Source organism: Protopterus annectens, chromosome 8.part0 (genome assembly GCF_019279795.1).
Source record: "Protopterus annectens isolate FY-2018-M chromosome 8.part0, PAN1.0, whole genome shotgun sequence".
NCBI classification, from domain to species: Eukaryota; Metazoa; Chordata; order Ceratodontiformes; family Protopteridae; genus Protopterus; species Protopterus annectens.
The window spans coordinates 1,817,347,871-1,817,360,433 of record NC_056741.1 but is presented as its reverse complement, the minus strand read 5'-3'; positions in this window follow the sequence as shown (position 1 = coordinate 1,817,360,433).

Here is a 12,563-nt window from a genome sequence, read left to right as displayed (position 1 = left end):
CCTACCAAATATTCTTATACATTTCTTCAGAAATCTAGCCTATTTTGTTATATTTTCCCTTCTAGGTCCGCTGATACATCTTCTCTATTGCAAATCAAGTTCCATTCCTTACTCATAAATAATATTCCATGCTGAAAGCTAATTATTTCTTCCATTTTTTTAAACGTCCATAATAGCAGGTTTTAGTGGGATATAAATACATGGCAGTGTAATCCACCTTAATCGCCAACAGCCCCTTACTACTACAATTAATTGTCTTTTTCCCTCATCTATCGTTATTGGAGCCTATCTAGCAATCAGTATTATTACTCCCTTTTTCCTTTGTTTCTGATATTCTGCTGAATATCTATCCTAAAATCTTTTCCTTGTCAAATTCATATGTTCTTTTCTATCCAAATGTGTAACACTGCTATTTGCACCCTACATTTCTCAATATATTTTAATACCTTTTGCTTCTTGTCTATATCTCGAAGGCCATTTACATATCATGTTAATATGGGCAGAGTAGCCATTATGAAGGAAAGCTATTACTCTCACCTATTATACATGACAGTTGTTTTGAATATGTAGTTTCACCTTTTGGTGTACTTGCACACACTAATGTATGGCAGGCTGATCTAAGCATTTGCTTCTTCTAATTTCTATTTGAACTTATGTCACATTTTTCAAGAGTTTTTGTTTCAATGAAAACACTCAAACAAAAAAAACAGAATTTTTACAACTCCCTCATCCCCTTTTAACTTAGAACAAACATACCAAACTATGTACATTTTCAACAAATGAAGTTTAACTCTCCTTATAGGAGCAGTTGCCCCAAATTGATTGCTGGACCCAGCCTTTCTTATCTTGTTACAGTATAAAGTCCATATATATTCAGCACAGGATGCTCAACAAAGTATAGCACACAGGTTTATTCAGAGACAGCACAACACGAAGTGGAACATAAACGCTTATATCCACAAGTATGTTTTCGTCTATACAGACTTTCTCAGATGCATAAATAAATGTACCTCACAGAAAACAGTGAAACAGGGACAGTTTAGTGAAATACTGAAGTTTGTGACTATTGACGTCATTGATTTATTTACTTGTATTCCACACACATTAGGATTGCAATGGTTTGAGAAAGCTTTAATAGTGTTTGGTCATTTTACAGACAAAGAGGTCCACACATACTTGACTTTGATGGAATTAGTATTAAAAAACAACTACATTTTTTTTGAAGGTGAACTTTTTCACCAAATTTCTGGTGTTACTATGGAGGCACACTATGCCCCATTATATGCTAATTTGATCTTGATGTATTGGGAACATTTACACATTTTCAATTCACCATACAAAGAGTATTGGACACTATATAAACGTTTACTGGATGATATAATAATTTTTTGGGTAGATACTAAAGATAAACTGATGGACTTTTTTGAGTATATCTCTGGCACCACGTCTTTTTTTACAGTTTACATATCAATATGATATCAATAAAGTAAACTATTTAGAAGTTATAATTGAGAAATCTGAAGGTGGTTTTAAGTTGAGAATATATGGAAAACCTACCTACTCAAACTCGTTTCTCCATTTCACCAGTTCACATCCTTACCACCCAAAGGTCGGTGTGGTTAAGGGACAGTTTGTCCGTATTTGTAGGATGTGTTCAAATGATGCAGAATTTTTTGATGAGTGTAAAACCTTATCCAATATGTTTGTTGATCGTGGATATCCCATTGAGATGGTCAAAAAGGTACTTGACGAAGTAGTGGCTGGTAGACAGGATAGATTTAAGCCCATTTTAGGTGAGGACCTTATTATTGTGAATACCAACACAGATATACAGGGTAGTGTTAAACACACTGATGCAGAGTCATCTCTTGACAAAGCCTTTATTACTGAATTTAATAGAGGCTCTAAGATAATTAGAGACATTTTGGAAAACGAATGGCACAAGTTTTCCCAGTTATTGGATTTGAGTCCCATTTTTGATACTCCTTTTAAAATTATTTATAGCAAGGGTCCTAACGTAAAAGATTATCTTGAACGCACTGGTACAAAAAATACAAATAGTAGAACTACTGGTGCCTTTAAGTGTGGGACTTGTCTGCAGTGTAGATATATTGTCAACAGGGAAACACTGTTTCTATCAGCTAGAGATTTTTACTTTTCTAGCAATGTACGTAGTTCATGGGATTCTTTTGGTGTGGTGTACATTGCCTTGTGCAATCAATGTACTGCCTTCTACATAGGAAAAACTGAAAGAAAATTAAAGAAAAGAATGTACGAACACATGAATGATATTTGGGGTCTACTTCACCCTGTCGAAGGACGACAATATCAAAGTTGATATTGTCGGCATCAAAATGTCGAAAGCAAATGTCACCGCGCGTGTAAATGGAAATCTACGTAAGGGGAGATTTCCATTTATTGCAATGTAGTGCGATCTCGGAGTTGGTATATTTAAGTAGCAGGGGGTGTGGGGGTGCAGGGGGGCTTGCCCCCCTGCACAGAGCAATGTGTTGTGTTTGGGTGTTCTTTCTTTTTTTTTTTTTTTTTTGTGTGTTCGATGTTCGGGGGTTTCGACATTTTTGTGTAGATTATTACGCTGTTGACAGTTTGAGTTTTCGACAGAGTAATATAAATGCTGATATTTGTACCAAAAACACTAGAAGTATTCTTTACAACCATACTCTCACCTGTGTAGGAACCACGTTTTCATTTTTTTGTAGTGGAAGAAATAGGCAAGGGCCTGAGAGGGGGTCCCTGGGAAGCTATGATCGAGTACAGAGAGGTATTCTGGCAGATTTTACTGGAGGCTAATAAACACCCTGGCTTAAATGAGGTCATTTCTCTAGCTCCAGTTGTAAACTTACGTGCTGCCAGGTTATAATATACACTTCTTTTATACAAATGATTATTTTAAATCAAGTTACAATTTTTATTGCTGCAAGGAATTTTCTCAAAATGACCACTAGAAGGTATTTCACCATTGAAAAAAAAATTTTAGTGACTGATTTTATTCTCACATTTAAAGAGTTTTATTTATTATTTTAAGTATAAAACTTTTTAATAAACATGGGTATTTGTGTTTTATACAATAAATATGTGCTTGTCTATGTACATACACACACATTTCTGTGATATAATTTTACATATTTTTATTTTGTCATAATTAGATATTTTAAACAGATGTATTGTGATTCGAGGGGCATTCCTCATTTTGATGTATTCAAACAGTTTTCTGTGAGGTACATTTATTTATGTATCTGAGGAAGTCTGTATAGATGAAAACGAACTTGTGGATATAAACATTTATGTTTTATTTCTTGTTGTGCTGTCTCTGAATAAAGCTGTGTGCTGTACTTCGTTGGGCATCCTGTGCTGAATTCCTACTGTTTTGAGTCCTTTTTTTACAGCACTTGCTTCCACCTTTTCTGATTTTTAAATTCCATATATCTTACAACTAAAAAAGTACTTGCTTGCTTTAATATCTTTAACATATTTGCAATTGCTGATAAGACTCCCGCACCTCACGTTTAAAATGCCCCTGACTGCGCACTACACAAAAATACTGTACAATTATCTTCCTTCTCTCTTGCTTACTACTACTCACCTACCACTTTGACCCAACCAATATGATTCTAACTTTCCTCTGCATGCCTCCTTTACTTCTACTTTATCTTCTCACGTTCTATAATATCCAGCTAATACCTAAATTCATCTCCAACGTCCACTCATCCAAATGCCTTCACACAACATTCTCACTCATTTCAAATCTCCTCTTCCATTTTTTCTACATATACTCTCCTTCCCAAAATCAGATTTCTCATTTCCCCCACAAGTTCTCCAAAAAGTAAAATAAAGTACCTCATCTATTACCCTTCTCTCTATAATATAAACATCCTCCCTAAAACACTATTACTATCAGGCGATATTCATCTAAATCCAGGCCCTAACTCTCCCTTCCCTATCAGCAACTCAACCGACCCAGTCACTGAACAACTTTGTCTCCCAAAAAACATATATCTTTTTACACAATGAATATTAGAAGTGTGCTAAACAAAGTTAATGAATTCTATGTCTGGATGTCAACTCACTCCCCAGATATTATTGCCCTCACTGGAACATGGCTAAAACCTAACTCTGATAAACCCTTTCTCCCTCCAGGGTATAATATACTATGACAAGACTATCAAAATAAAAAAGGTGGAGGAGTAGCCATTGCATCCTCAAACCATCTTACACTCACATCGCTAGATAAACCAACCCCATCATCTTGACCTGCTGAACTCCTGATTGTCAACCTTAAACTTAACAATCATATTACAATTACTGTCGCTGCCATTTATATACCCCCTGGTAAGAACATTTCACTGCTTGAACATATTCTGTTCTGGCTCACTCAACACATACATAAAGAAATCATCCTCCTAGGGGACATCAGTTTAAACTGGCTGTCCCTCTGCTCAACTAATTCTACCTTAAGTATCAACTTGCATGGCTTTACTCAACTCATCTCCACACCCACCCATGCTAATAAATCTACCAGCTCTGGCTCACTTATTGACTGGATAGTAGTCTCAGACCACATAAATACCACAACCCTGAAACTTTGCCTGACTCCCTAAATGACCACTCCCCAGTAAAAGTTCTAAGATTCTCTCCAAATTTCTTCAGAGCACATAGATTCATCGAATGTCGCAAACTGTCAAACTTCCACGCAGAAACCTTTAAGACCCTCCTCTCCAAAATAAACTGGTCTTTTCTCACCCATCTCCCTCTTGATAAAGGAGTACACAAAGTCAACTCTACATTCCTAAATATTCTTAATTCATTGGCACCCCCCTGTGCACAATTTGTGTCAAAGCTAACATATCCCCCTGGTTGACCAATGCTACCCGCACCTTGATGAAAACAAGAGATAGAATGTGGAGTACTTGGGTAAAAACTAAGCTTCCCATCCACTTACAAAAATATAAAGAATTTAAAAACCTTACTAAAACACTTATCAACAAAGACAAAAAAGATTTCTATAATAAACCACTTACTTTACAGAGATCAAATCCCAAGAAATTCTGGCACTCAATAAATCAAATACTACATCCTGGTAACCCCTCATCTCCTAATCCCTGCTCAACAAACACACCCATAGAAACAGCTTCTATCTTCAATTCCTACTTCAATGAATACATTACTAAAATGATAAGTCCTGTCCCTCCAATTCTAACACTACAAATCCATCTGATTCCTCCCCTAGTTAGAATTCTTCTAACATATTTCCCTTAAACCAATACCCACCAGCTACATTAAATCTGTACTTTGCAAGCTAAAACCTTGTTCTATATCTGCTGATAATCTACCTCCTACTTTCTTCAGATATCAGCAGACTCTCTAGCCCTCCCAGTCTCTAGACTGATAAACTGTTCTATCTTTGAATTTAAACGTCCCTCTATCTGGAAAGAATTCTACACTTTACCTATACACAAAGGAGGTAACTCCATAGAAATCTCTAATTTTAGACCCATAGCCATCCTGTTACCTCTCACAAAAATATTAGAAAAATGCATGCATAAGCAAGTCATGTAACACTTACTTTAAGAAAATCTACTCCCACCACACAACATAGCTTTCATCCATAACATCGCACCACATCAATACTATTTCTCTGGCCAGAGATAACAATAAACTAGTATCATGCTTATTCCTAGATCTCTCTAAAGCATTTGATACAGTGTCTCACTCCTTCCTTCTTGACAAACCTTAACTTCTCCTCCTCTACCATTGCCTGGTTTACTAGTTACCTCACAGATTGACTACAATCAGTAAAATGGCTTTCTGCTCTCTCCCCTCCTCTGCCTATCAAGATGGGTGTTCCCTAAGGATCCATTCTTGGTCCACTACTCTTCAATATCTTTACTAATCCACTCTATACCTCGTGCCCTCAGTCATCCTTCATCCAATACACTGATGATTCTACAGTCATCACCACTGCAGACACACTGTTTGGCTTAAATTGTATTACTCAGAAATCCTTTAACTCTCTTGAAATCTAGCTCTCTAACAACCAGCTAATTCTAAATCCTAAAAAAAACAAACTCTTACTTTTTCTTCCCAAAAACCTACACAACCATAAATCCACATTTACTATCCATTCTCTAAATAAAACACCTATCATAGCTGAACCCAACACAAAACGTCTTGGGGGTCATGATAGATGACCAACTGAAATTCGATTTGCATGTTAGTAATTGTATTAAGAAAACCCATCAAAAACTTGGCCTCTTACACAGAAATAAAAAGTTCCTATCAAATAAAGCTAAAGTCTCCCTCTCTCATGCCTATCTCCTACCAAGCCTATTATACAGCTCTCAGATCCTTACCAACCTCCAAACCTCTCTCCTAACTAAGCTAGAAAATGCTTACAACAAAATGGCTAGATTTGCTGCAAATTAAAACTATAAATCTCATCACTGTCCCTCTTTAAAAAACTTAAACTGGCTTGAAGTATCCCACCAGCTTCTCCTTTCTCAGCTTCAGATTATTCTATCTTGTACCAACCGTCTTTCTGTCTCAACTTGTCTGCTCTAATCTCCTTCTACATTCCTTCTAGTTCTCTCCAAAGCTCCAACCAAGACCTACTGCAAATCTATAAACTCAAGAGCAAAGCTGGTCAAACCCTGTATAGCTACTACCCTACCATTTCTTGGAATAAACTCCCGTTGGAAATTAGATCACTTAAACAACTCAATGAATTAAAGTCAGCCACAAAAAATTTCCTAAAAAGTCAGTGATCATGCCACTGTACTCACCCTCCTTAAACTGTCTTCCTCTCCTACGTAGCCTACTGTCTGCCCTCATTGGTTCTCTTTCTGTAATGTGTCAGCTCTCTTAGTCATCATATCTAAATAACTACCTGTCACTCTATCTTAACTATTTTTCTACTTATTTAATACCTGTATGATCTTCACTAACTGTAAATACCTTGGCTGTACTTTACAAACTTTGCATACTGTATCTGCATATATCTTAAGTGTCCACTTAAACTCTGTAAATAATTTTTATACTTTTACTGCTCCAACTTGAAAATGTTAATGCTTTTGTTCATAATACTATTTTCATTTATAGGTTCATAGGTTCATAGGTTCATACTAGGCTATCTGCCCTAGGGCATTTATAAGCCTAGCCAGAGTGTGTTTGGCTTTCGCCACCCATTTTAAATTTATTTTGCTATGCCCTTTTTCGAGGTTAGCATACTGTGCCTCTGTCTAACAGTGACACAGAAGTGATACCTGGGGTAAACCTATGATCTCCCATCCACTCATCAAGATTCCTCTTGAAGAGAGTCAATGAGGGATTCTGCCTAACCTGGACTGGGATTTTATTCCAGTGTGAAGGGAGCCTCTGGGTTATGAATCTGTCCCTCCAGCATGTCCTATTTATTTCAGTGCTGAGGTTCAAGTCTCTCGAGCGCGTAGCTCGATGGGATTTGGATTTTCTGAGGTGCAGCATGTCCATTAATTCCGGGTTGGACATGGCTTTATATGTTAGGCACAGATCGTCTCTCAGCAGGCGGTATGCCACTGAGTAGAGCTGGAGTTTCTTTAACCGGGCAGCATATGGCATCTGTTTGAGCCCTTTGATCCTCTTGGCGAGGTACTTTTGGGGTCTTTCCAGTTGCTGCAGGTGTCTGGTAAGGTACATCCCAAAAGGGGCATTGTACTCAATTATGGGCCTGATGAGGGATGAGTAAAGAGGCACGATGACCTCCCCTGATCTAGATGCGAATCCCTTCATGATTAGGTGGGCTATATAAAATGTTTTTCTAACCACTTTGGCCACGTGGTTGTCAAATGAGAGATTGCTATCAACTTGGGTCCCCAGGTCCCTAATTACTTCTTCTGTACTTAATGGATTACCACCTATGTGGTAATTTGTGGGCACTTTGTTTTTGCCAAAGGGGATGATTATATTTACTATTTTATTTTACACTTATAATTTTATTGTAAATTTGTGGAGCTTTTCTCCCTTTACCTCCACTGGAAAAAAGGTTATCATCCCAGCCGGACAAACCTAGTCAACAAATGTAAAATAAATAAATAAATAAATAATATAACACACAATTTGCATCATGATTTTATGTAAATATTAATAAGAACAAAAACTGCTTCTTCAATCCCTTCGGTGTCCTTATAAACTTTAATGACAAAGTGTGGTATATGCTTTACGGTTAACAAAATTGCAATTCTTCTCAACCACATTTTCTAACAAATCCGTATTTCACATGTCCGTTCTACTATCCAGTTGGATTGATGCTTTATAGCCTCCCATTTGTTTACTAATTTCACTGTTACTGGTCTTCTTCCTGATCATCTCCATCTCCCAACACTAGACTCTGGTTCAAGTCCAAGATACTTCTGATTATTCTAGTCAGCTGTGCCTTTTTATGTCTCTCAAGCATTTTCCTTTTGGAACATTGGAAAAGGTTCATAGGTTCATAGGTAGGTACTAGGCTATCAGCCCTGGGGCCTATACACGCCCAGCCAAAAAGGTACCCTGGCTTTTGCCACCCAAGAAAATTATTTTCCTGTGCCACTGTCGAGCAGAGCCACAGAGGTGATCCCTGGGGTGAATTTCCTATTTCCCATCCAATCATCAAGATTTTTCTTGAAGAGTGCTAATGAGGAGCTTAGTTTGATATAGATAGGTAGTCTGTTCCAGAGTATGGGAAGTCTCTGGGACAAGAATCTATCCCTCCGGCATGTTCTGTTTATTATGGTGACAAGGTTTAGGTCCCCAGAGTGTGTAGCGTGGAGGGATTGGAATTTATTTAAGTGGAGCATGTCCAACAGCTCTGGGTTTGACATAACTTTGTATGTTAGGCAGAGATCACCTCTGAGTAGGCGATATGCGACGGAGTAAAGCTGGAGTTTTTTGAGACGGTCTGCATAGGGCATCTGTCTGAGGCCAGTAATCCTCTTTGTGAGGCATTTCTGTGGCCTTTCCAGTTGTTGTAGATGTCTTGTGAGGTACATACCAAAAGGGGCATTGTACTCTATAATGGGTCTAATGAGTAATGAGTAGAGGGGAACAATGACCTCTTTTTTTCTGGATGAGAAACCTTTTGTGATGAGGTGTGCCATGTAGAAGGATTTCCTGACTACTGTGGCAATGTGATTATCAAAGGAGAGACTATTGTCTACCTGTGTCCCAAGGTTTCTTATTACACTTTCGGCAAAAGTCTCTTTTTGGGCTTTATTATCAAAAGAATAAGAAGCAGAGTCATCTTCTGTTTGTTGGATCACTTTTTGTTGGATAAATTATTGTTTTTTCCTCTATAGCCTGTTCTGCATCTAAAAATGCTTTTAATCCTCCGGGGAAATATTCTGAAGACAGAAAAAAAATCTTCTAAGTCAGAGGGATGCAGCAGCTTGAATTTCACACCTGCCTCTCGACGTTCCTTTATTGCTGAGATAAACTTGCTTCTTTCCTGCCTGGTGGACAGTGAGTAATCATTTTCCACAAAGATTTGATTGTCTCTAGTGTTTAATACTTTACCTTTCTGTCACAGGTTTGTTACGATCAACTCTTTCTGCTGGTAGGATTGCATCTTTACTAATATAGGTCTTGCCTATTGTCACATTGCCAGATTTGGACTATAAACATGACATGCCCTTTCAGTTAAAAATCTTACTGTGGAACTCCAGTCCACTTCCTTATTTGTATTTTCATAAAATAAATATAGTGTGCTCCATCCAGTTTCTCTAATACAGCAAAGTTTCTGATTTTATCTGTGCACTTTGTCTCATAACACTTTTTTTGAAACAGTTTTTCTTAAAAAGCAACATCCTCAGCCAGCCTTTTCTTAATTTCAGCCTCTAAATTTTGCAGTATTATTAATTCATCTGAATTGCTAGTTAAATATTATTCTGTTTTTTTCCAGCCGTTTATTATTTGAGTTGATATATTTGTTCAGTGTGTTGTATTTTAAACATTTCTGAGTAGAGTTGATTTATTTTTTCCCCTCAAAATTACTGGAAGCCATCATGCGTTCAAAACTCAAACTTGAACTTTTTTTCTTTTTTAGCTGAACAACTGCAGGATTCTTCTCAACCAGAATCTCCTCTTCTCCCTTTCTGGTTGATTTTTCTCTCAGTTTCCCCAACATTTCTTCTTTGCTGGCATCCAGGTAATGTAATTACTATCCAGTGACTGAATTTTACCCAGCCTAACAGCTTCAGTGGCCCTTTTTCCCCAATTTTTGTTTTCACACTGGGAGAACTTAAATCCACCTCTTACCTCATTCCCGCCAGTACAGCTCTTTTGAGTGTGTACCTTTAACTCCCATTGGGTGTGGCTTGAGATTTTTAAAAATGATGTTATCACCTTATAGTTCTAAAATATACTCATAGACAGAGGTCAAATATCAATACAGTTGTGTTTGCCATCATTTATGCTTCAAGATAAAATATTCTGATACTTTGTATTTAACATGGCTTTGGAATTAATGCAAATATGAACAAGCAATATTTGACACCTAGAAGAGCAGATTTGACTGCAGAAATGCCTGGAGGTGTACTCGGCTGTAATGAGTTCAATGTGCAGCCATCTTAGAATCCTAATGCTTCTTTGATAATAGAGAAAAGGCATGAGCAGAAGCAATCATTAAAGTCTGTTTAAAAATGGCTCATCCCACAGGTCACCTGTTGAATAGCCCTACCCTAAATACAGAAAAAAAGAAATGTTAAGTTTGATATGAAGTTTTTCCTCAAGTAAAAAAGAGAGCGGTGTTATAAAAAATATAATTTTGATAATCCTTGGAGTGAGTTTAGGTCTTGAACATTTCAAATTGCATACAGACAACTTGCTTTATGCACTTTTCTTTAATGTATTTCAGTTATTTTAATGGGTAGAAGAATATTTCTATTTCACAGACTGGTATTGCATTAAGACTTCCCATATTATTATCTATGGATTGATTTCATTCTAGTTTAGTGTATTCTTCTTGATTAAATAGTGGCTTTAACCAAGAACTGAACATCTTAACTAGGTGATATCTCTATATGTATAATCCCAGTTTATATGACTGCTGAAAATTGCATGCAGTGACTATTATCTAATGCAGGACTGATAAATACTGTGAACTTAAGCCTGAAGATTGCTATCACTTTGTGGAGAAATGCTGGCATATGCATTTACTTGGAGCGTAATGCATTTTACAACTTGAAGCTTAGTGTATATGCACAGTACTGGATCCATACTGTAACGACAAATGCTCTGCAACATTAAATGAATGTACATGGACTTCACTTCCATGTACTTCTCCAGCAGTGAGTTACATGGGCAGACCTTATTCTGATATGGGCTTTAGCATTTTGATTTTGATTCAGTGTTAGTCTGGACAAGTTGGAGTAGGATGATGGTGATTTAACAAGCACAAAAAGTGAGTCATTATGAGGTCACAGGTATGGGTGCCAGTCCTATGTTGAACCACAAGTCAAAAATTCCATGTATTAGATGACAAGCATTGGGAAGGGGTGAGTTATTAGGATATTTAAGACCAGACTGGTTACAGCCTTCTCCACTGGGAACTTGCCAGTTGAATGGTCAGTACTGTATAGAGTATTTGGAAAGACAGTGTAACATGGTTTACCTTCATAAGTGTATTATGCACTTGGGAAAATCCACTATGTGCGAAAGGAGATTCCCAAATTGGCAATGCCTCGAAAAAAATTGTCCGAATGTGCAATGAGCAAATGCACATTGGCATTCGCACATTGCAGATTCGACATTTTGGGTTATGATTGCACTATAGTGGGGATTGGGAAATGAACCCTTTCCCCACTGTAGTGCGATCTCGGAGTTAGTATATTAAAATAGGGGGGTGTGGGGGGCAGGGGGCTTGCCCCCCTGCATTACGATGTGTCTTCGACATTTTAGTTCAAAAATCAACGAATCTGCTGTTCGATTTGCTGATTTTTGAACTACGGAAACTTTTGCAGTTTAAAATTCGCGCTTTTGGTTCGCACAAAAGCACGATCAATATTGTAATTTCCGACAATATGAAGGTAAGCCGTGTAACATAAATGCTGCATTACCTTCTTTTATTATTCCTAATGGTATTGTTCGGGGAAATTCACCATTAAGTCACACCTGAAGGGCCACAGAACCCTTGTGACGAGACCAAAGTTGGGGAATTTGTATGTCACAGATGGAGCAGCTGACCTGCTGTCATTCTATAAATCAGTGGGGACATTTAGTGGTAAATCTGTTGCAGAAGTGATATGTTAAAGGTAATTTTGATGTTGTGTTACAGTGCTTTGTCTGGGCACAGGTAGCGATGCTGCTAAGTGAAGTAATGACTACTACTGCTCTACTTCTCCTGGACCGTCAGGATTTTTGTGTGCCTTCCACTAGGAATGCATTTTTAAAGGAACTTGCTGTTGCTTTTCCTGGACTTTGTTTATTCTGGTTATAGCTTTAATGGAACAGGCATTTCCGCTCAGTAACCCTGCAGCACCTAGTCAATCGGGCACTTCTTATGCAGGGATAGACAGAGGTAAGAGGGCCTTGTA